At 40.7% G+C, this 24,723-nt stretch overlaps 2 pseudogenes; one reads left to right on the top strand and one right to left on the bottom strand.

Moving 5' to 3' along the window:
* Nucleotides 1-335: 335 nt before the first annotated feature.
* LOC114633128 lies at nt 336-5,522 on the top strand (annotated as a pseudogene).
* Nucleotides 5,523-9,673: 4,151 nt separating this feature from the next.
* On the bottom strand, nt 9,674-10,662 carry LOC114633127 (annotated as a pseudogene).
* Between the last annotated feature and the right edge of the window lie 14,061 nt (nt 10,663-24,723).

Genomic DNA, 24,723 nt, shown 5'->3' with positions numbered 1-24,723 from the left:
TAAAATTCTCTCTGCAATGTTCCTGGCGATCAAGATGCTGTGGATGAAAACCAAGTAAGATGCTGTTCCTGTTCCAGAAAAACCCACACATGATAAATAAGAAAAGACATCATCTATGATGTGTGCAGTATTTAATGTTGAAGGAGCTCACACTGAAACAGCCACCATGGAACACAGGATCCAGCCATGGCTCAGCTTAGGACAGGTGAGATGGTCTTTGGGGTGTGAGGTGGAGCTGAGGTCTTCAGTGAAATAAGGGTGTATGGACAACTGAGTATTTTCCTGAGGGAAGAAGAGTGGTCTGGAGTGATTCTTGTGGTTTTGCTCAGGATGAAACATTGTTCCACTTTTCTCTTCAGCCACTGTTCTCACATATGATGAATAAGTACATCATGCTACACACAGATTCTGACATAAGGAACACCTTTTTCTCTGAAATTGGCATTGGGATCTCAGGCAACTACTTCCTTCTTCTCTTCCACACATCCTCATGTTCATTCGTGGACAGAGGTCCAGACTCACTGACCTGCACATTGGTCTCTTGTCCCTTATCCACCTGCTGATGCTACTTGCCATGGCATTCATAGCCACAGGCATTTTTATTTATTGGAGGGAATGGGAAAACATCATATGTAAATTTCTTCTCTACATGCACAAAAAGTTTAGAGGTCTCTCCCTTTGTACCACCAGCCTGTTGAGTGCCTTCCTCACTCAGGTTATCATCCTCAGTCCCAGAAGCTCCTCTTTAGCAAAGTTCAAGCATAGATCTCCCCATCAGACCTCATGTGCTGTTCTCTTCCTGAGTGTCCTTTATACGTTCATTATCAGTCATCTCTTACTATCTGTCATTGCTACCCCTAATTTGACCAGGAATGACTGTATTTACGTTACTCAGTTCTGCTCTATTCTACTCTATGTTAATTCTACCAATCCATGAGCATGGGAGATCTCTCCGTTTTCTGAGGTCTTCCTAAATTTCTTTCTTAAGAGACTTGAAGTTCTTGTCATTCAATTCTTCCCATATTCTTAAACTTTACATCTACTGTTAGTAATTCATGACACTCAGTCTGTTAATGTAGAACCCCACATCAGTGTACTTTCCATAACTCCTCCATTGTGGTCCCCATGCTGAGTCCAATTGGTGGCTACCAGCATCAACATCTGTATTTGTCAAGCTCTAGCAAAGCCTCTCCAAAGACATCTATATTAGGCTCCTGTCAGCAAGTACTTCTTGGCATCCATAATAGTGACTGGGTTTGGTGTCTGTATATGGGATCAAAACTCATCTGGGGCCGTTTCTGGTCGCCATTCGTTCAATCTCTGCTCCACATTTTGTCCCTGTATTTCATTTAGCCTGGAGAAATTCTGGGTAAAAAAAAAATGGAGATGAGTGGGTGGTCCGATCCCCCAACTGGGAGCCTTGCCTAACCTCTGGATATAGTCTCTACAGGTTCTACATCCAGTTGTTGGGCAGTTCATCTAATTTCATCCCAGTTGAGACCTGGGATCCTCTTGCTTTCCTGGCATCTGGGACTTACTGGTGGCTACACCCAGTTCCTCATGCCCCATTGCTACACATCTCTGTTCAATTTCCTGACCATCTGTATATCATCTCCTTCTCCTCCTATACCTAATCTAGCCCACATTTTCCCCTTTCCCTCCTCTCTTTCTCCCAAGTCCCTCCCACCTTCTAGCTCCTGTGAGTATTTTGTTCCCCTTTCTAAGAAGGACTGAGGCATCTACACTTTGGCCTTCTTTCTTCTTGAACATCATATGGTCTATGAGTTCAACAATGGTTCTTCTGAACTTTTTGCCTAGCATCAACTTACCATTGAGGACATATGATGTATGATGTTTTGTGACTGGATTACCTCACTCAGAATGATATTTCCTAATTCCATCTGTTTGTCTGGGAATGCCATGAAGTCGTTGTTTTTAATAGCTGAGTAGCACCCCATTGTGTAAATTACCATATTTTCTGAATCCATTCCTCTGCTAAAGGACATCTGGGTTCTTTCCAGCTTCTGGCTATTATAAATAATGATGCTATAAAAATAGTGGAACATGTGTTCTTGTTACATGTTGGAACATCTTTTGGGTATAGGCCTAGGAATGATATATCCAGGTCCTCTTGGAGTACTATGCCCAGTTTTCAAAGGAAAAATGAGACTGATTTCCATAGTGGTTGTACCAACTTGCAATCACACCAACAATGGAGGAGTGTTCATCTTTCTTTTCATCCTCACCAGCATTGCTGCTACCTGAGTTTTGGAACATATCCATTCTGACTGGTGTGAGGTGGAATCTCAGGGTTGTTTTGATTTGCATTTCACTAATGACTAAGGATGTTGAACATTAATTTTAGTTGCTTCTCAGCCATTCCATATTCTTCAGTTTGACACTTCTTTGTTTTGCTCAATACCCAATTTTTAATAGGGTTATTTGGTTCTCTGGAATCTAACTTCTTAATTTCTGTGTATATATTGAATATTTGCCTCTATGGGATGTAGGATTACTAAAGATCTTTTCCCAATCTGTTGGCTGCTGTTTTCTTCTATTGATAACATTATTTGCCTTATAGAAGCCTTTCAATTATATGAGGGCCCATTTGTCAATTGTCGATCTTAGAGCATAAGCCACTAGTGTTCTGTTCAGGAAATTTCCCACTGTGCCCATGTGTTCAAGGCTCTCCCCAAATTTCTATTCTATTTTCTATTCTCTTCTATTGAGTCAGTATATTTGGTGATATGTTGGGATCCTTGATCTACTTGGATTTGAGCTTTGTACAAGGAAATAAGAATGAATCTAATTGCTTTCTTCTACATGCTGACCACCAGTTGAACCAGCACCATTTGTTGAAAATGCTGTCTTTTTTCAATTGGATTGTTTTAGTTCCTCTGTCAAAGATCAAGTGACCACAGGTGTGTTGGCTCAATTCATTGTTTTTAATAGCTGAGTAACTCCATTGTGTAAATGTACCACATTTTTTGTATACATTCCTCTGTTGAAGGACATCTGAGTTCTTTCCAGCTTCTGGCTATTATAAATAAGGCTTCTATGAACATAGTGGATCATGTGTCCCTGTTGAATGCTGGAGCATCTTCTGGGTATATGCCCAGGAGTGGTATAGCTGGGTCCTCAGGTAATGCTATGTCCAATTTTCTGAGTAACTACCAGACTGATTTCCAAAGTGGTTGCACCATCTTGAAATCCCACAAACAATGGAGGAGTGTTCCTCTTTCTCCACATCCATGCCAGCCTCTACTATCACCTGAGCTTTTGATCTTAGCCATCCTGACTGTTGTGAATTTTTTTGAAGGTCTGACAGAATTCTGCACTAAAATCATCTAGTCCTGGGTTTTGTTTTTTGTTGTTGTTGTTGGGAGACTTTTATTGACTGCTTCTATTACTTTACTGGTTATCGGTCAGTTGGATGGTTTATCTGATCTTGATTTAACTTTGGTACCTGGTATCTGTCTAGAAAAGTATTTATTTCATCCAGGTTTTCCAGTTTTGCTCAGTATAGGCTTTCATAGTAGGATTTTATGGTTTTTTTCAATTTTCTCAGTTTCTGTTGCTACATCTCCCTTTTCATTTCTGATTTTTGTTCATTTGGATACTGCCTCTTTGCTTTCAGATTAGTATGGCTAAGTGTTTATCTATCTTCTAGATTTTCTAAAAGAACCAGCTCCTGGTTTTGTTGATTCTTCATATTGTTCTTCTTGTTTCTACTTGGTTGATTTCAGTCCTAGGTTTGATTATTCCCTGCTGTCTACTCCTCTTGGATTTATTTGCTTCTCTTTTTTCTAGATCTTTTCAATGTACTGTTAAGCTGCTAGTGTATACTCTCTTTAATTTCTTTTTGGAGACACTCCGAGCTATGAGTTTTCCTATTAGCACTCCTTCCATTGTGTTCTGTAAGTTTAGGTGTGTTGTTCCTTCATTTTCATTAAATACTAAAATATCTTTCTTTATTTCTTTCCTGACCAAGTTATCACTGAGTAGAGCATTGTTCAGCTTCCATGTGTATGTGAGCTTTTTGTTGTTTTTGTTATTATTGAAGACCAGACTTTGTCTGTGGTGATCTGATAGGATGCATGGTTTATTTCAATCTTCATATATCTGTCGAGGCCTGTTTTTTGACTGATTATATGGTCAGTTTTGGAGAATATATGATGAGTTGCTGATAAGAAGGTTACTCTTTTGTTTTAGAATGAAATGATCTGTAGATATCTGTTAAACCCATTTGTTTCATAACTTCTCTTAGTTTCAACATGTCTCTTTTTAGTTTCTGTTTCCATAATCTGTCCATTGATGAGAGTTGGGTGTTGAAGTCTTCAACTCTTACTGTGTGAGGTGCAATGTGTGCTTTGAGATTTAGTAGTTTCTTTTATGAATGTGGGTGCTCTTGCACTGGAGCATAGATGTTTAGAATTGAGAGTTCACCTTGGTAGGTTGTTACTTTGATGAGTATGAGGTATCCTTCCTTATCATTTTTGATAACTTTTGGTTGAAAGTCAATTTTATTCTATACCAGAATGGCTTCTTCAGCTTCTTTCTTAAGATCATTTGCTTGAAAAATTGTTCACCAGCCTTTTACTCTGAGGTAGTGTCTGTCTTTGTCACTGAGGTATGTTTCCTGTATGCAGCAAAATGCTGGGTCCTGTTTATGTATCCAGTCTGTTAGTCTATGTCTTTTTATTGGGGAATTGAGTACATTGATGTTAAGAGATATTAAGGGAAAATCATTGCTGCTTCCTGTTATTTTGTTATTGTAGGGAAATTATGTTTGTGTGGCTATCTTCTTTTGGATATGTTTGAAGAAGATTACGTTCTTGCTCTTTCTAGGGTATAATTTCCCTCCTTGTGTTGGAGTTTTCCCTCTATTATCCTTTGTAGTGCTGGGTTTGTGGAAACATATTATGTAAATTTGGTTTTGTCACGGAATATCTTGGTTTCTCCATTTATGGTAATTGAGAGTTTTGCTGGGTATAGTAGCTTGGGCTGGCATTTGTATTCTCTTAGTGTCTGTATGAAATCTTTCCAGGATCTTCTGGCTTTTAAAATATCTGCTGAGAACTCTAGTGTTATTCTGATAGGTCTGCCTTTATAAGTTACTTGACATTTTTCCCTTACTGCTTTTTTGTGAATTTGTTGTTCTGATTATTATGTGACAGGAGATATTTCTTTTCTGGCCTAGTCTATTTGGGGTTCTATAGTTTTCTTATATGTTTATAGGCATCTCGTTCTTTAGGTTAGGGAAGTTTTCTTCTTTAATTCTGTTGAAGATATTTATTGGCCCTTTAAGTTGGGAATTTTCACTCTCTTCTATACCTATTATCCTTAGGTTTGGTCTTCTCATCTTGTCCTGGATTTCCTGGATGTTTTGCATTAGGAACTTTTTGCACTTTGCATTTACTTTGATAGTTGTGTCAATATTTTCTACGGTATCTTCTGTACCTGACATTCTCCTTTCTATCTCTTGTATTCTGTTATTAATGCTTGCATCTTATGACTCCTGATCTCTTCCCTAGGTTTTATATCTCCAGGGTAGCCTCCCTTTTTAATTTCTTTATTGTTTCTATGGTTTTGTTCAATTTCTTCACCTATTTGATTGTGTTTTCTTATAATTCTTTAAGGGATTTTGTGTTTCCTCTTTAAGGACTTCTACCTGTTTACCCATGTTCTCCTCAACTTCTTTCAGAGTGTTATTTATGTCCTTCTTAAAGTCCTCTATCATCACCATGAGAAGTGATTTTAAATCTGAATCTTGCTTTCCTGGTGTGATAGGGTATTCAGGAATTTCTATTATGGGAAAACTAGGTTTTGATGATGCCAAGTACCCTGGGTTGCTGATGCTTATGTTCTTGCTTATATTCTTGGGCTTGCTTTTTGCCATCTGTTTATCTTTAGTGCTATCTGAGCTCACTATTTATGACAGGTTCCTGTCTTTCCTATTATCTTGGTTGTGTCAAAAACTGTTTAGGGGTGGATGTTGCTCCTGGGGTTAGAGCTCCTGGGAACCCCAGCTATTCTGGGTTTTGTGGGATTGGTTGCAGAGCCGAAGCCTAAGATCTGCTCAGTGCTTGGTCACAGACTGGAAGTCTTCTCCTGTATTCCTTTAAGGGAGTTATAAATGTCCTTCTTATGTCTGTCTCTCTAGGAAGTAATGGGTTGTAGAGAGCTGTGTTCTAAGGTGTGTTAGTACTCCTGGGAGACCAGATCTCTCTGGGCAGGATTTGGGTAATGAGTCCTGTGGCACATAGTTATCTCTGGCCCCCAGAAGGAAGCTGGAAAGATCCTGTCCCAGGCTGCTCCAAAGTTCCTGTGCTCTGTGGATTCCTGGTGGGTCCCTCCTGGGCCACCTCTGGAAACAATAGTGGTGATCTCACATGTGACCTTGAGGGTGTTAGCACTCATAGAAGGCCAGCTCTCATTGGGAGGGATTTGGGTACAGAGAGCTGTGGCACAGGTTTATCTTTGGAGCACAAATGGAAAACGGATGTGTAGTCTCATGTAAACGAAATTTACCCATCACTGAATAATCAAATAGTCACTGTCCTCTTAAGCACTGACCTTGAAGGGGCATTTATAACTTTTCAATGCTGATGAACACAGAGGGATTGGTGGTGGCATGGCTGTGGCTCACAAGAACCCAGATAGAGTAGAATAGTGGAAAGTATTTGAACAGATGTCTTGACCAGGAGATAAACCTGCCCAACATGGACATCAACAGAAGGAAACTCATGAGCATCATGATGGTCCAATTTTTTGAAGTTGTGTATCAGCTGTAGGAACTCTTTGATTGATTTTTGGTGTTCTATTATGTATACTATCATGTCATCTGCAAATAGTGATATCTTGACTTCCTCCTTTCCAATTTGTATCTTTTTGATCTCCTTTTGTTGTGTAATTGCTCAGGTTAAAACTTCAAGTACTATATTTAATAGATAGGGGTCTATTCAATAGATTCTATATATATTGAATAAATTGAGTGGGCAGTCTTATCTTGTCCCTGATTTTAGTGGGATTGTTTCAAGTTTATCTCTATTTAGTTTGATGGTGGCTATTGGTTTGTTGTATATTGCTTAATTATATTTAGGTATGGACCTTGGATTCCTGATCTCTCCAATACTTTTAAAATGAATTTTGTCAAAGATTCTTTCAGCATCTTTACTTTCTCTACATCAGGAAGAATGACTGTGGAAACTCCCCTGAGTTGGCTGTGGCTCTAGGAGTATTCTCTTCTGCACTATAGGTGAGTATTCTCTATACTTCCCCTAGCACCCCACAAAGCTCCTAGTGTTTGCCATTTACTCTGATAGTCAGCACTTGTACTGTTCTGATGCATGATTATCACATACCATTATAGGTTTTATGCTATTCACTTAATAACAAGAAGACAGGATAATCCTTTCCTGTGGATATTTTCCATGTATTCATGTGGAAATTTTTTCCCATTGGATTGGTTTCATTTGTGTGTGTGTGTGTGTGTGTGTGTGTGTGTGTATTTGTAAAATCTCCAACCCAGATAGGGCTGTGCAAAGAAAACACAACTCAGTTAACATGAATACATGCTATTCACCTAGATTGGGCAGAGATCTACCACTACATTAATATATTCCGCAGCTATGACATCCCTTATAACTTGAGGTTTCTCCAGGCCATGTGCTTCTGCTACATTTCTTTGCCCATCTTTTTCTTCTCAGTCATCCTTTCTTCTCCCTTTCTCCAACTTCTTCCTAAAATTTTCAGCTCTACTTTCCCTTCCAATCACAGGCTCTAGCCTTTAGTTTACAAGTTAAAATGGGGAGAAGGTTCACAAGAACTCACCTGGGTAGGTGATTTACTCCTCTTCCCAGGCAGCCCCTCTTAGGGAAACAGAATAAGCATCAAAATACAAACAGCACCATGGTTATCCACAACATATATACTTCTTTTTTTCTGTAACAGGGTTTCTCTGTGTAGCACAAACTGGTCTGGAACTCAATCTACAGACAAGGCTGAGATGCATATAAGAGATTCTCCTGCCTTTGCCTTCTGAGTGCTAGGATTAAATAGATGTGCCACCAACACCCAGCTTATTTTGGAATTTTAAAAAACAATCTTATTCTTATTTTTATGTTTGGTTTGTAACTGTTGTATAGTAATATATACTTACTTCTGTAGCTAGTGCTGACCTTGAACTCGCTATTCTGCTATTTCAACCTCAGATTTACAGATTTGAGTCACCAGACAATGTTGCTCATGTGTTTTATACAACTTACTGTTGTGTGTTTTCTTCTTCATCCTCCATTCTTGATATTTTAAGTGTTCTCTAACACCACGAAGTTAAATCTCACTCCATTTGTTGACATGCAGCCTGTTTAAGGCTTCACTCAAATTGAAGACAGAACACACAACAGATCTTCTCCAGTCTCTCTTTCCTCCAGTTTCCAATTATTTCTTCAGATTGCATGTATGTGTCAACACTGAAACCACTGGATTCTACGAGTGGTGTGGTGCATGTAGGTGACATTTCCTCAATTTGAGTGACAGGTAACAGTTTTCTGTGTGAAATGTGCCTCTGGGTATGTTCAGCATTGTGAAGTGTGTTTCTCTCTGAGTGTTCAGCTGTATGAAGTATGTGACTGAGTTTGTATTCCCCTGCACAAAGTTTGTTCTGGCAGGGATAAGGGTTTAATCTCAGGTATGCAGGCTTCTACAAGCCCACGTTTCTCATAACATTTATTTATGCTATGGCTAAGTAATTATCTATTACTAATTTAGATTTGGATGTTTTGACCCCATGTATAGTACTTTGTATATGAAATCTCTGAATTTGACTCCTTTAAGATCTGTCCTTTGTAATTCACTGTGTTTGTGTCTCTCTGGCAGGGTACTTGTTCAAGATGTTCCTAGTGGACTAAGTATGACACTCCTCATCATGGGCAGACTGTGATCTGATCCCACATCTTCCTGACAGTGGCTATTCATACCTTTGACTACTTTAAATCTGTCTATCTGAGCATTGTTCTGCAAATGACAGTATGGTTCTTTGTACATAGTTCTGTCTCCGTGTGTGTGTGTCTTCTGGATCATGTGATAATAGACTCTAAAAACCATGTTTCCTTATGTATTTTGACAAATATAAACAACTGATGCAAATGAATTATTGGAAATATCATAGCTATCATATAGTTAAATCATGGCATGCACCAGAAAGATGGCAAAGCAGTTAAGCATCATACTCCCTAGAAGACCCAAGGTAAATTATCAACATACAACTTAATGGTGCAAAGTACCTATAGGTCTAGCTCCAGAGTACCTGACACCTCTGATCTCCATGACCACCTATACTCAAGTAAACACACAAACATACACAACACATACACACACACACACATACAGTTAAAATATAAAAATAAATCCTTCTTGGGAATTTAAAAGCAATCTGTGCATCCAGGTCAATGAGAGCCTTCTCATAGATCTCCTTTAAAATCTCCCTGAAAGATAGAAAACTCTTGTGATATCTGATAGGTCACATAGTTTAATTTTCTTTTATATACCTATCATCCACACACAAACTAAACAGGTTTAACAAAAAAAGATACTTTCATATATCAATTTAAGACACAGAATGTTCCCACTATGCCATGATCCATAGCTCTGATGACAATATATTGGATTATATTCAGGGTCCATTCCTATCACTGAAAAATAAAATATTTAATATTCTGCCACACATTAATCTCAAAAATATAATTATATGCTTTTGAGTGCAAATAAACACTAAAGGGCTGACTATGGCATAGCTATGGGACACAATAATTTGGACAAAGTACAATATTTAGCCATCCTTGAACTTCATTATTGAGTGGAAGATAACAATGTCCAAAATGAAGAGAACCACAAAGAAGCTCATGAACCACATGATGCTCCAGCTGGCCCTTTGCTCTGGGGATGCTTTTAAAGAAAGGCTGGTGCTGTGAAGATGCAGGGCCTGCTTATTGTGCCTTCATAGGAGAGCCACCATATATCCACTGGAAAGGGCCATGAGACCAATGAGAAAGGGTTCCCAGGTGGCCATCTGTGTGGTAAACATGCTTTTTTCTGTAGTAACTCAGGGATAGAAGTGAGAATGTCTGAGTAACATACACAAAATTCACTGAGGTCAAATAGAGGGAAGCAATAATTGATATGAAGAAGTGACTACTAAAAGACATATAGAGGACACAGAGGAAAAGAAAGGCACCTGAGATGTGATGGGGAGATTTATGTTTAAACTTTGTTAACCAGGAGCTTCTAGGACTAAGGGTGATGGTCCAAAGGACATTCGGCAGACAAGTAGCACAAGGGGAGAGTCCTCTCAAAAGTCTGTACAAATAGATAAGGGATTGGCATGTGGTAGAATCCCATCTCCCCCCAGACATAAATGTGTCCACAGCTATGAAGCCCATAGTTATAAGCAGCATTATTTGGGTTAGGGACAAGAAACCAATGTAGAAGTCAATGGGCTTAGGCCTGTTCTCACCAATGACCATGGATAGTTGGGTTAAAAAAAAAAAAGATATTGTTAGCTGAGATCCCAACACCCACTTCAGAGAACATGGTCATTTTCATGTTGGTGTCAATATGGAATAAGTGGTCTTTATTCATTGTATGTTAGTAGGTACCAAATGGCAAAAACGTGAGGAGAAAAAACTCTTCATTACAAAACACAGACTTCTACACAAATGTCAACCAATAACAAGATGGCAATAAGATGTCACCTCATTCTGATTCCATGTCACCAATTCAGCTCCAGCTCATACCACCTCAAATTCATCCTGGCTGTCATTGATTTCACTATATAGAAAATGCTGGCCTCTGTCTCAGAGATCTGCCAGCTTCTACCTTCCAAGTGGTTGGATTAAAGTCATGTGCCAACACTGCTCAACCAGGCCAAATATTCTTAATACATCTCTAGAACAAATATTTACCAATTTGGACTCTGAATCCAATTGTACCCACTGCCATATCCTCAGAATGTGACTTTAAGCACTCAGATCTTCAATCCCCTCCTCTAGAACATATGGACAGTCAGTCCTGTACATGTGTCAAAGGGTCCTGGGTGTGAAAGAACATGCTCTATACATATACACCAAACATAAAACTATTTAAGGCACAAAATGACCGCTATAGACATTTCAGCTCATCTTTCTCATGTAGTGCCTTGTCATGTGGCCTGGGAGGTTCTTGATTAAACTGTACTAAATTGTATTCCTGTGACTTGTGACGTTCTTTATAATAGCAGAGTTACTCCTTGACCTCAGTGTCAAGGAAGAGGACTTGGGGTGGGGAAGAAGGAAGAACCAGGGGAGAAAAAGAAGAGGGGCAGGGGAATTCATTTCCAGCATGGAGGTAACATAAAGTAAGTTTCTGCCCCACTGCCAATATGTTTGAGGCTGTGCCCTAGTAACCCCAAGAAAATATACAGGAATCAAGGCTCCATTTGCCTTCAGGATATAAGGACAGAGGATCATACTGGCACTCCACCTGAATGTCAGCTTGTGACCTATATGCATTCATAATGACGTGTTTTATACAAGCATGTCATTGAAGATAATGGGCAAATTGGTGAAGTTTAAGTTTATAAAAACATGAAATATATGTATTCCCTATTAGTTAATAACAAAGAATCCTAATACATATTTCTCTCTTATCATTTTTGTGAAGTGCAGTATTTTATGTACCACTAAGAACAAACACAAAGAGACAGAGACAGATAGAGAGAGCAAGAGAGACAGACAGACAGATAGACAGACAGAGAAAGAGAGAAGGGGGGAGAAAGGGAGGGCTAATGATTCTTGCAAAGGCATCATATTTTCAAACTACCCAGGAAGCAAGGGTTGCTAACCTCTGAATAGTGGGGTGCATGTTATGGTATTTTTAGAGTGACTTCAGCATAGACAGTCATGCAAAACATAAATCACTCAGAAAAGCCAGGGGTTTCCAGGGGGTAGACATCTTAAGCTACATTCATGGCATCATGGATTCAGGAGCTAATTTCCCTGAAGTCAGAGGATACTTACTAAAATGGAGATGAAACTTGACAGTCCCCTTCTCTCTGCAGAAACAGGTAGAGAGAGTGACAAGATGTCCTGTAACCATGAGCAGGAGTTTGTCAGGAGAGACACAAACAACAGTCTTGAACACCTGCCAGGACCAGGCTTTGCAGCACACTCATTGTGCCTATATGAATGTGTGTAGAATATCTTGGGCTAATGCATCACTCATACTCAAAGCATTCTAGTAACCATCAGCACTTATTTCATAAAAATGAGCTAAAAATGATTGTATTGCCTGTCTTCCCAGATGTTAGTCCTCACATGTATAACTACCTAACACAGCACAGGAGATGAGAGAGCATGACAGCCACTCTATGCCATCAGAAAAATGATGTAAGAGACAGACTTTTACACAACACTTCAGGCTGCAACTGCTGCATGTGTCCTTGTAATACATTATACCATGCCTAAAATTACCTTCTGTATCCTGCTCTATCATGTTTCCACCAGAGATATGTGATGTTTTGTACATAAAGAAAGGACATGACTTTGGAAACAGGTTGGAGAAGAGGAAGGAAATACTGAGAGGGCAGAAGAGGAGAACAAAATGCACCTAGAGCAAAAAAATGTCCAGAAGAATCTTGAGTATTTGCTAGACAAATGTAAAGGCTTCAACGACTAAGAGATGGCCCCCTGTTCTGCATGGAGCCAGGAACCCATGACTGTAGATACTGTGTCATCCTTCAGTTACACAAATCACAGACATCCTGAAATCCATGGCATCATCAATATGACTCAAACAAATGACCAGTTTTCAGCACAATGACCTGACCATGTCATCTGGGGGGAAGTAGAGAGCAAGATGGAAGATGGAAACCTCTCTGTAGAAGCCACTGCATACTGGGTGTTTATGGCCCAGTGGGTGCACTGCATCCAGGGAGGAGAAAGAGTAAGTGTGTGTGTCCTCCTCTAGAACATGGATGGAACCACAGACACCATGGTGTTGAGTGGCTGTGTAAAGTGCAAGGTTTAAGTCAGGTCTGAGCAATACCTGTCTGTCCTTATGTTTATCAAACTCTGTGTTTGTGTTTGTCATTGTCACACAGCTCTCCTTAGCTTGCTACCATTGCTCTCATCCCTGTTGTGCCTCCCTAAACAATGGACCAAGGGTTTAGAAAGTGGAACTGGCTCTGCTTCATGAAAGGAGGTGCTGTTTACAATGGAGTTACATCAGGCAGTATTCTTTATCTAACAACTCTTCTTGGACAACTACTTGGAAGACAGTAAGGGAGAAGTTACTGGCACCTCATACAAGGAAAACCATTACTAAGCAGATGTCAGCACTGTGTCCAGAGAGAAAATGAAGAAAAGGGACTGTGAGGATGTGATAGAGAAATCATGAAAAATACTTGGGCTAAGAAGTGGCTGATATGCTTTATTGCCTGCTGGACTCACACTAGCAGTTAGACAAATTATTTAAAAACACATCTTCAGAAACTCCTGAGAAGATTTATGGTGAAGGAACAGGAAGTCCCAAAGAAGCCTTGTCATAGACCTGATGGGAGTTTATCACAGATGCCTGCTGGAACTACAGACTCAACTTTTCTGCAGGAGAAACTTTTCCTGACACACCTGTGAAGTGATGGATCCCATGATGGAACAAGGGAGTACAGACATCCTTGTCCTGCAGCTTTGATTGAGTCTTTGTAACAAAAAGAGTAATAAATTTCTTTTTATGAGTTCCTAACCCCCATGAGAAGACACAGTTTGGGGAATTGTGGAAGCTAGTAAGAGAGATTACAACTAGAGAAAGCACCAATATCCAGATATTCCCATTATTTGAGTGCTTTGCAAATGTTTCTCCCAAGAAACAAGAGTCATAAATTCCAGATCTTAGGCCCTGGGGAAACCACCACCAAGTTCATCATAGACTTGATATTTCATAACTGGCAACCATGTTCCTTAGCTGAGACATCTCATGGGTCAGAGCCCAGGCTAAGGACAGTCTCTGAGTTCTAGTGTTTCTACATGAACTGAGAGTGAGGCACAGCACACAGTGAGCCTGTCCACCATGCAGCTGTGAACCTGCAGCTTCATTTCCTTAGAAAGCTTTTGTCTTCGTTAGGGTTCTATTGCTGTGAGAAGACACCATGACCAAGACAATCCTTATGAGGACAAAATTTAATTGCAGCTGACTTACAGATTTAGAAGTTCAGTCCAGTATCGTAAAGATGGAGCATAACAGCATTCAGGCAGGCATAGTGCAGGAGGAACTGAGAGAGTTCCACATCTTGTTGCAAAGGCAAACAAGAGAAGAATATCTTCCATGAAGCTAGGATGAGGATCTCAAATCCCACCCCAACAGTGAACCACTTCCTCCAAAAAGGCCAAACCTACTCTAGGCTACACACCCTAATAGTGCCACTCCCTGGACCATGCTTATTCAAACCACCGCATTCTATTTTCTGGCTCCCACAGGCTTGTTCACACACATGAGACTACAGAAGCCATACATAGCCTTAGCATAATAAAAAAATACATTTAGTCCATTTTTCAAAGTCTCCAAAGAAAGTTCAAAGTCTCTCCTGAGATTCATTCAATCATTTAACTATAAATCCCAAAGCAAGATAAGAAACCAGCTGGGCAAAATCCAAACTGCATCTCCATATCTGGTGTCAAAATGTTTTTCAGATATCTGACTCCTTCTGCATCTTTGTTGACTGCTATAAATGTCTTTCTCCTTGGCTGGTTCCACTCCCTGTTAGCTGCTTTCCTCAGCAGATGTCCCATAGCTCTGACAGCTCCAACATCTTAGGGTCTCCATTGATACTTCCATGTATCAGGTTCCTGTTCCAGTGTCTTGGGTCTATTGCTGACCTTCTGTGTTCCTCCAAAGGGCTTGGGTCACATATTAATACTCTTCTTCTCTGAAACCTCCAGAGCCAGGTTTCCAAAGTTCAAATCACCATCAGCAACAAAGTCATCCATATTCCTGTTAGGATGGCCCATAAGCCCCACGTAAAGCATCCCACTACATTCCAAATCCAAAGTCCCCAAATTCACATTCTTCCAGGTAAAAGCATGGGTAAGACTGTCCCAGCAATACCCTATACCCTGGTAACAACTTTGTCTTAGCAAAAGTTTCACCATGACTAACACAACTCTTTTAAGGACAATATTTAATAGGGGCTGGATACAGATTCAGAATTTATAATCATCAAGTCAAGAGCTTGGCAGCATCCATGCAGGCATGCTATATGAGGAGCTGAGAGATCTACATCTTGTCCCAAAGGCAAGCAGAAAAAAAACTGGCTTCGATGAAGCTAGGACAAGGGTCTTAAAGCCCATGCCCACAGTGACTACTTCCTCCAACAAGACCACACCTATTACAACAAGGCCATACCTCCTATAGTGCCACTCCTTGGGACAAGCATATTCAAACCACCACAGTTTTAAATCTGTGAATTATTCAAACCAAAAGTGTCAAATACAATAACAACTCTAGATAAACACAGAGCTGGAGACATTACATTAAACCGTGAGTTTGAGGTTTCATTGGTAACATGAAAAGATCTGTAGGAAAGAATAAACCAAGAAATTCACTTTGTGAGTTAAGTGCTGACACAGAGAGTCATTTACTTTAGAAAAAATGACTGCAAACCAAAAATCTATGGATATTCCAGAAGTGTGCAAAACTGATGAATTTTAGGAGTTACAGAAAATAATATCCTAAAAAGAAAATATGTTCATTACCCATGCAGAACAGAGTCCTCCCAGCTGAATAGCTGTTAGAACTCAGTGTCTCCATTGCAGATGCTGAAAACCTCCGTGTAGCCTGGGAACTCCTTTTTTTTCAGCCTGCCTAGGACCAGACCAAGTTCTGATTCTACACTTGGGTGCAGGGTACTTACCCAGATGGATGTGGCAGGGGAGGATTCTGAGCCTGAGGAGATCCTGTGCAGGATTTGGTAAAGGGAGTCTTTAAAGCATATGAGCAATTTGCAATTTTCGTGTTTGTAGAAACTGACAAGTTCTCATTATGGAGCATGGAGACCTGGCATGCCAGTGGAGCATGTTTTCCACCTTTGATCTTACTCCCTTTGATATGGATAACAGACATCTGGGGAGGGCTGGGCACAAACGTTATCTGAGGTACCTTGCAATACCTGTGGGAGATATTAGAGAGTTTGCACCAAGTAGACAACTCGAACTTTGCTCATTTTGAACCTCGGGTGTAATCAATCCCAAACCATTTCATATTTTGTGATATGTCTGCTCTGGGGTGAGAGACTTCTGGGCCTTCCATAAATTCCCATAAGCTCTGAGGCTCTCACCCTACATTGTTAACAGGCAGCCTTTTCATAGGTCAGTCCTCTTGTGGAGTATTCTGATTCCATGTAGTATTGGTTCTGTTAGCCTTAATTTCAGTATGCTCAGGTTCAGGATTCAAGCTGTCAGTGACATTTACAAGTAAATTTTAAAATAAATGATAGTAAACTGTAGATATATATAGAGAGGCAGAGCTGGAGGCCTTTGGTGAGGAAGTGATGGGCATCAGAAACCAGCTTAGAGCAGGTTTACCCTAAAATCATGCTATCACCTCCTGTTCACTCTCTGCTTTATATTTGGGTTCAAGATGTGAGTTCTCAGTTTCTTATTCCAGCTGCTATGCCTGCTGCTTGCTAACATTCTTTCTCACCATGACAGTGTGGTTAGCCAAATGAACTGGAACATTTCTAAGTGGTTAAGAGAGATCTGACTCATGAATGGTTCTGTAGGAAACTAGCCAAGTCCTGAGTGAATGGGTACAATTTGACATTGGCACTGCTCTGTCAATGACCAGTGGCTCAGACCCATAATAAGGGCAAAGCCCTCTTTGTATAAAGCTCAGTGGGATGGGAAAGCCTTCCTGTGGTCTAAATAAGGATGCTCTCAGTGTGTGCAGAGAATGTCCACCATAGCTTCCACTACTCCAGATGTTTATAGCCTAAAGACTGCCCACAACAGAGCCAATTACTCCTGAGAGCAGCTAATCCTGCCTCCCTGCTCATCTGTATGCATAACCTGCTTCCTTATTTATCTGTATGCAATTATATCACTTCCTTTTTCAACTGAATATAATATACACATTGAGCAGTGCTGAGGCTTCTCCATTACAGATTTCAATCCAATCCCAGCTTTTCTGTATATGTTTGTGTGCCTGTCCTTTCTTCATTTTCTCACTACCCCTAGTCTGCTGGGACTCAAGCTGTAGAAGTTGCTCAAGGTGAATCCCAACATTACCAGATGATGAGGCTTTACTGTAAACCACATTGATACATATGCTATCAAGTCAAGGGATGAAAGCAAGGACATGAATGAAGGGAGAGACTGATCGCTCACCAGCTGGTTAGAGATGCTGAGACTCCATCTAATAAGTGGTAGTACACATCACAGGTCTGAAGGTCAGTAAGGAGGGGCCCTCCCCTTCAGTCAACTCTTTGTAAAATCCAGAACTGATGCTAAGTTACCAACCTATGAAATTTCCACTACCAAACAAATAATAAAACAGAGATTATAGCAGTCAAGGGTTGTGAAAATAGGATAAAAAAAATCTGTCTCAAAGAACAGTACACCTGGATGGCGCCACCCACCCACCTCAAAAATAATAATCCAGAATTTCTCCTGTCAAAAGGAAGTGTAAGGACAAAGAGTGGAACAGAATCTGAATTAAAGGCCATCTAGAGACTGTCCCATATAGGGATCCATCCCATCTGCAGAGACCAAACCCAGACATTATTGCTGATCCCAAGAAGAGCTTACTGATAGGAACCTGGTATAGCTGTCCCCTGAGAAGCTCTGCCAGACCCTGACCAATACATATGTGGATGCACCCAGGCAAACAAAAGATGGAGCTCGAGGACCCCAATGGAGGAGTAAAGGCAAGGACTGAAGGAGCTGAATGGGTTTGCAACCCCATAAGAAGAATAACAATATCAACCACCTGCCCTTCTCCCCAAAGCTCCCAGGGAATGAAGCACTAACCACAGGTATACATGGAGGGAACCATGGCTCCAGCTGGATATGTAGCAGAAGATTGTATTATCTGCCATCAATGTGGAGACACAATGACTCAGCATAGGGGAATTCTAGTGTGCTGATGTGGGAGTTGGGGAGCACCCTCATAGAGGCAGGGGTAGGGGGAGGAGATAGGGGTTTTTAAAGGAGAAACTGGGAAGGGGGATAACACGTGAAATGTAAATAAATAAAATAACCAATAAAAAGAAATGATATTGTAATTAATCCTAACACAATCTCATATATTTATTAACAATATTACTCATTATTATATTTTAAAACAACATAAACTGAATGAAATAAATATTTGGATGCATTTATATATATTTATATAAAAAAAAGAACAGTACTCCACTTTCCCAAAGGGAAAAGATTAAGTGGGTTTGTGGACTAATAGAACATTTCAACATTTGCCATAATGTGTGTCCCCATCCTTTCTTTCAAAACCAGCTTTGAATCTCCCATATGTGTACTCATGAGAACACTATTTAAGGAAGGGGAGATGTCCCAGCCTGAGCTGCTGCTCCAGTCTGTGGGTCAGGATCTAGGAAGAGAGAGAGTGGAGATGGAAGGCAAGAGACACAAAGAATGGAGACAAGACAGAAAGTCTGTTCAAGTCCCATTTATTAAGGAAATCCTGAGTATATATAAGCACAAGCAGGGAAATGAAGCTGAAGACACCTTACCATGTGTACCTTGCAGCTGGGAGCATTAAGCAACAAAACAAGATATGTGAGAAAAATAAGATGTTTATCAGAGTGTACTTGGCTGTTGTAGGCTGTTGAAAACAAGTCTCTGGTCAGGGTATATGACTTGAGATGGCTGCAAAGATGATAGCCTCTTTCTGCTATGAGTCAGCTCCCAACAGGGAGAGTAGCACAACGTCAGTATGTAAAGCCAAACAACAAGCTCTTTGACTCTCATCCCTGGACAGTGATTTCCTCCACAATGGAGTCTAGCCATTGCTCACTTTTGCTATTGATAATTCCTTATATGATCCTGTAATAAACCTTGATGTCATCTACACTATGCTCTGTGGGAAGTCATTCAATTGAAATCATCAAGTTTATGGAGCCCAAGGAAAATGACAGTGTGATCCTGGGAACACATTCTCCATGATATTTTAATACTGTTCCAAGAGAAGACAGAGCAAAGATAAATAGAGGAGTGCATCCGACCCTTGCATGCAAACTCCACCTGTTTTCAGTGTTGACATTGTGCACTGAAAGGAGTTGCTATGATACAGTTTGTATTACAGTGGTTTTCACCACAATGGATTATTTTTGAACATGAAATGCTTTTTTATAGCATGTTTTACAAGGGGAGGGGGTAAGAGGGGCCAGGTGGTGGAAAAGTACAAAATCTTCTTGGCCTGTGCCTTGAAACATGTCATGGTCTATACGGTACACTACCTTGAATTATGATCTACCTGCTGGTCTTCAGAAGATATGGTACACTGCTTGAGTTATGGTCTCCCTGCTATTCTTAAGAAGATATGGTACTCTGCTTTGAGTCTATCTGCAGTTGCTAAGCAGGATCTTGCAGTTACCAAGCTTCAGAGGACATTGTGCAGGTCGGGAAAGGTAGGGGTAAGGGTAAGGGCGAGGGTCCTGGCTTCTGGCATCTCCCCCTTCTCTGTTTAGTTAGAGAAGGCGTCTTATGATCAATCCCAACTATGTGAATTTTGAATTTGGATGTCTAATTATGGGGGGTCTTAGACAAGTTCACAACCCCAAAACACTGATGTGAGATGAGTCACATCGATGGTTGAAGGCTTTAGGCTGTCGACGATGGGCAACGTCAAGGGACTCCGATGTGGGTGAAAGGAGGGTGAGAGCCCTGTCTTAGGCCATGTAGGCTGCACCCACTCCCAGCACCACACACTCCTTTTCAGCTGCATTGGGTGGGCCCCTGGGAAGTGGACCTACAATAATCCCATCATTGGGCTAACTCACAGCCATCCTAGTCTCTTGTAAATGTTCAAGTTACCAACCATTTGTCAGTTTGGGGTGTAATATTGTCATAAAGGAAGGCTCCCCAATGTTAGCAGCCATATCAAGGGCGGCCTTAGTTTAGGAAAAAGCCAATTTTTGTTGTGGTGATCAAGAGGCCAAGCTCTCTAGCGAGAGAAACTAGGGCAAAGCCAGGCATACCAGGAACCCTTCTGGAGGGCGTGGAAGTCTAGGGGTCGACAGTAGGGGGAGGCAGGGGAGCAGGCAGCTGTGTCAGTCTCCTGCGGAGTCACTTCTGGATCCTCTTCAATTTTCAGCTGATGGTAATGAACTTCAACCGTCTTCTAGATGGCAGCATCAACCTGGTTCCGTGGACGACAGGTCGCGGGTGACCATCTCTGTCTTGCTCAATCTTGATGTCGTGCACACATCCTCTCAATGAGGGTCCGTCTGGAGGGGTCCGTGCCTCGAGCCCCACGTCTGGGTGCCACTTGACCCGACCGGTGGGTCCTAGTTATTCTTGGGGGCGAGGAGGACTGCAACCTGCTATTCTTCAGAAGATATGGTACACTACTTGAGTTATGGTCTCCCTGCTATTCTTCAGATGATATGGTACACTGCTTTGAGTCTATCTGCAGTTGCCAAGCAGGATCTTGCAGTTGCCAATCTTCAGGGGACCTTGTGCAGGTGGGAAAAGGTAGGAGGTGAGGGTAAGGGCGAGGATCCTGGCTTCTGGCCCATCTGGATTAGAACTTCTAACAGCAGGCATCACGGGTGATTCATTTTTACCTGGAAAGAAAAAAGAAGGGGATTCTCAGGGAGGTTTCTCTTCCCTGGATGTAAATTGTTATTCATCGTATTTATGGTTGGGCCTGGCTTTGTGAGGGTATCTATTTTTTTCATTAATATTTGTGGTAGCCGGTTAGCTGTGCCTTCTGTGGTATTGGACAGGCATATCAGTCCTCGGCTCCATAAGGGAACTGGGTCTGGGGCATTCCCTTTACGGGTATGAGGGTCCTTCCCCATATCTGTGGCAAAGTTTTGTTGGTCTTGGTGGTGCCCGAGGTCACCAACATGGTCAGCAAGAGATTTGCCATGAGCTTTCAGCTTTAGAGAGAGAAAAGTGAACAAGGCATAATGGAGAGTATTTCAGGGGGACTCCTTCTGAGGGGGTACCATTCCCCCTCTTTTGTTTTTAAAGCCAATTTTTCAGAGTTCTTGTAAAATCAGGGCAGAAGCGCCAACAGTTGCTCCTTCCACATTCAGAGAGTCATGAAGACCTTATTTAAGGATGTATAAATCTATATTAATAATCTTTTGTCAAAGGACTTTTATAGCACCACTGACAATTAATCAGACTATATAATATCGATTAGGGATAGCTTTTTCTACTTTTTGTGAGATTACCTCTCTTTTGTCAATTAACTGTTGAGGAAGTTAGGGTTTACCTCTCTCTTGAGAATACTGAACAGAGATTTAAATTCTTTTGTGGAGAGCTTAAAATAGGACCTTAGCCAATTTGCAATTCCTAGAAACTTTTGAAATTAATTTAAAATAAGTAAACTCCCTTTTTTTAAAAATTTTTTATCTGTGTGGGTTTTTTATTGGATATTATACGTATTTAGCTTTCAATGTTATCTCCTTTCTTATTCTCCCCCAAAATCCCTTATCCCATACCCCCTCCTAATTTTTGTGATGGTGTGCTCCAAACATCCTCCCAGTCCCATCTCCCTGCTCTCGAATTCCCACACAGTAGGGGATCCAAACTTTCGGGGACCTTGGCCCTCCACTTTCACTGAAGTCTAACAAGGTCACCCTCAATTCCCTATACAGGTGCGTGAGTCCCTCCCTTTGTGCTCTCGGGCTGGCGGTTTAGACTTTGGGAGTTCTGGTTGAAACTTTTGATACTCCTTCTAGAAAGGACCAACGCATTCATACTTTGGTCTTCCTTCTTCTATGTGAGTTTTATGTGGTCTATATGTAGATTCTTAGAAATTGTGAGCTTTTGGGCTACTATCCACTTATCAGTGAGTGCATACCATGTATGTTCTTTTGAGATTGGGTCATCTCACTCAAGATGATATTTTCCAGCTCCATCCATTTGCCTAGGAATTTTGTGAACTGATTGTTTTTAATAGCTGAGTAGTACTCCATTGTATAAATGTACCACATTTTCTGCATCCATTCTTCTGTCGAAGGGCATATGGGTTCTTTCCAACTTCTGGCTATTATAAATAAGGCTGCTATGAACATGGTGGAGCATGTGTCCCTGTTGTATGTTGAAACTTCTTTTGGATATATGCCCAGGAGTGGTATAGCTGGGTCCCCAGGTAACACTATGTTCAATTTTCTGAGATACCACCAGACTGCCTTCCATAGTGGTTGTACCAGTTTACAATCCCACCAACAGTGGAGGAGTGTTCCTCTTTCTCCACATCCTCGCCAACATGTGCTGTCACCTGTGTTTTTGATCTTAGCCATTCTGACTGGTGTGAGGTGGAATCTCAGTGTTGTTTTCATTTGCATTTCCCTGATGACTAGTGATGCTGAACACTTCTTTAGGTGCTTCTCAACCATTCGAGCTTCCTCAGTTGAGAATTCTTTGTTCAGCTCTGTGCTCCATTTTTTAATAGGGTTCTTTGATTGTCTAGAGTCTAATTTCTTCAGTTCTTTATATACCTTGGATATTAGCCCTTTATCAGATGTAGGGTTGGTTAAGATCTTTTCCCAATCTGTTGGTTGCCTCTCTGTCCTATTGACTGTGTCCTTTGCTTTACAGAAGCTTTGCAGCTTTATGAGGTCCCATTTGTCAATTTTTGGTCTTAGAGCACAGGCCATTGGTGTTCTGTTCAGGAAATTTTTCCCTGTGCCTATGTGTTCCAGGCTTTTTCCCAGTTTCTCTTCTATTAGTTTCAGTGTGGCTGGTTTTAGGTGGAGGTCCTTGATCCACTTGGAATTGAGCTTTGTACAAGGAGATAAGTACGGATCAATTTGCTTTTTTCTACATGCTGACCACCAGTTGGACCAGCACCATTTGTTGAAAATGCTATCTTTTTTCCATTCAATGGTTTTAGCCCCTTTGTCAAAGATCAAGTGACCGTAGGTATGGGGGTTCATTTCTGGGTCTTCTATTCTATTCCACTGATCCTCCTGCCTGTCTCTGTTCCAATACCATCCAGTTTTTATCACTATTGCTTTGTAGTACAGCTTGAAGTTGGGGATGGTGATTCCTCCAGAATTTCTTTTATTGCTGAGAGTAGTTTTCACAATCCTGGGTTTTTTGTTATTCCAAATAAATTTTAAGATTGCTCTTTCTATCTCTGAGAAGAATTGAGTGGGAATTTTGATGGGGATTGCATTAAATCTGTAGATGGCTTTTGGCAAAATAGCCATTTTTACTATATTAATCCTTCCAATCCATGAGCATGGGAGATCTTTCCATCTTCTGAGATCTGCTTCGATTTCTTTCTTCAGGGGAATGAAGTTCTTGTCATACAGGTCTTTTACTTGCTTGGTTAGGTTCACACCAAGGTATTTTATATTATCTGTGACTATTGTGAAGGGTGTCATTTCCTTAATTTCTTTCTCAGCCAGTTTATCCTTTGAGTAGAGGAAGGCTACTGATTTGCTTGAATTAATTTTATATCCAGCCACTTTGCTAAAGTTGTTTATCAGGATTAGGAGTTGTCTGGCGTAAGTTTTGGGGTCACTTAAGTATACTATCATATCATCTGCAAATAGTGAGATTTTGACTTCTTCCTTTCCAATTTGTATCCCTTTGACCTCCTTATGTTGCCTAATTGCTCTGGCTAGGACTTCCAATACTATATTAAATAAGTAGGGGGAGAGTGGGCAGCCTTGCCTAGTCCCTGATCTTAGTGGGATTGCTTCAAGTTTCTCTCCATTTAGTTTAATGCTGGCTACTGGTTTGCTGTATATTGCTTTTACTATGTTTAGGTATGGACCTTGAATTCCTGACCTTTCCAAGACTTTTATCATGAAGGGGTGTTGAATTTTGTCAAATGCTTTCTCAGCATCTAGTGAGATGATCATGTGGTTTTTTTCTTTGAGTTTGTTTATATTATGGATTACATTGATGGATTTCCGAATATTGAACCAACCCTGCATTCCTGGGATGAAGCCAGCTTGATCGTGATGGATAATTGTTTTGATGTGTTCTTGGATTCGGTTCGCTAGAATTTTATTGAGTAATTTTGCATCAATGTTCATAAGGGAGATTGGCCTGAAGTTCTCTTTCTTTGTTGGGTCTTTGTGTGGCTTAGGTATGAGTGTAATTGTGGCTTCAAGGAATGAGTTGGGTAGTGTACCTTGTGTTTCTATTTTGTGGAATAGTTTGAAAAGAATTGGAATTAGGTCTTCCTTGAAGGTCTGATAGAATTCTGCACTAAAGCCGTCTGGTCCCAGGCTTTTCTTGGTAGGGAGACTTTTAATGACTGCTTCTATTTCTTTTGGGGTTATGGGACTGTTTAGATGGTTTATCTGGTCCTGATTTAACATTGGTAACTGGTATTTGCCTAGGAAATTGTCCATTTCATCCAAATTTTCCAATTTTGTTGAATATAGGCTTTTGTAGTAGGATCTGATGATTTCTTTAATTTCCTCAGTTTCTGTTGTTATGTCACCCTTTTCAGTTCTGATTTTATTAATTTGGATACTGTCTCTCT

Source organism: Grammomys surdaster, unplaced genomic scaffold (genome assembly GCF_004785775.1).
Source record: "Grammomys surdaster isolate TR1022 unplaced genomic scaffold, NIH_TR_1.0 531, whole genome shotgun sequence".
NCBI classification, from domain to species: domain Eukaryota; kingdom Metazoa; phylum Chordata; class Mammalia; order Rodentia; family Muridae; genus Grammomys; species Grammomys surdaster.
The sequence above is the reverse complement of the archived record's forward strand: the minus strand, read 5'-3'. Positions and strand labels throughout refer to the sequence as shown.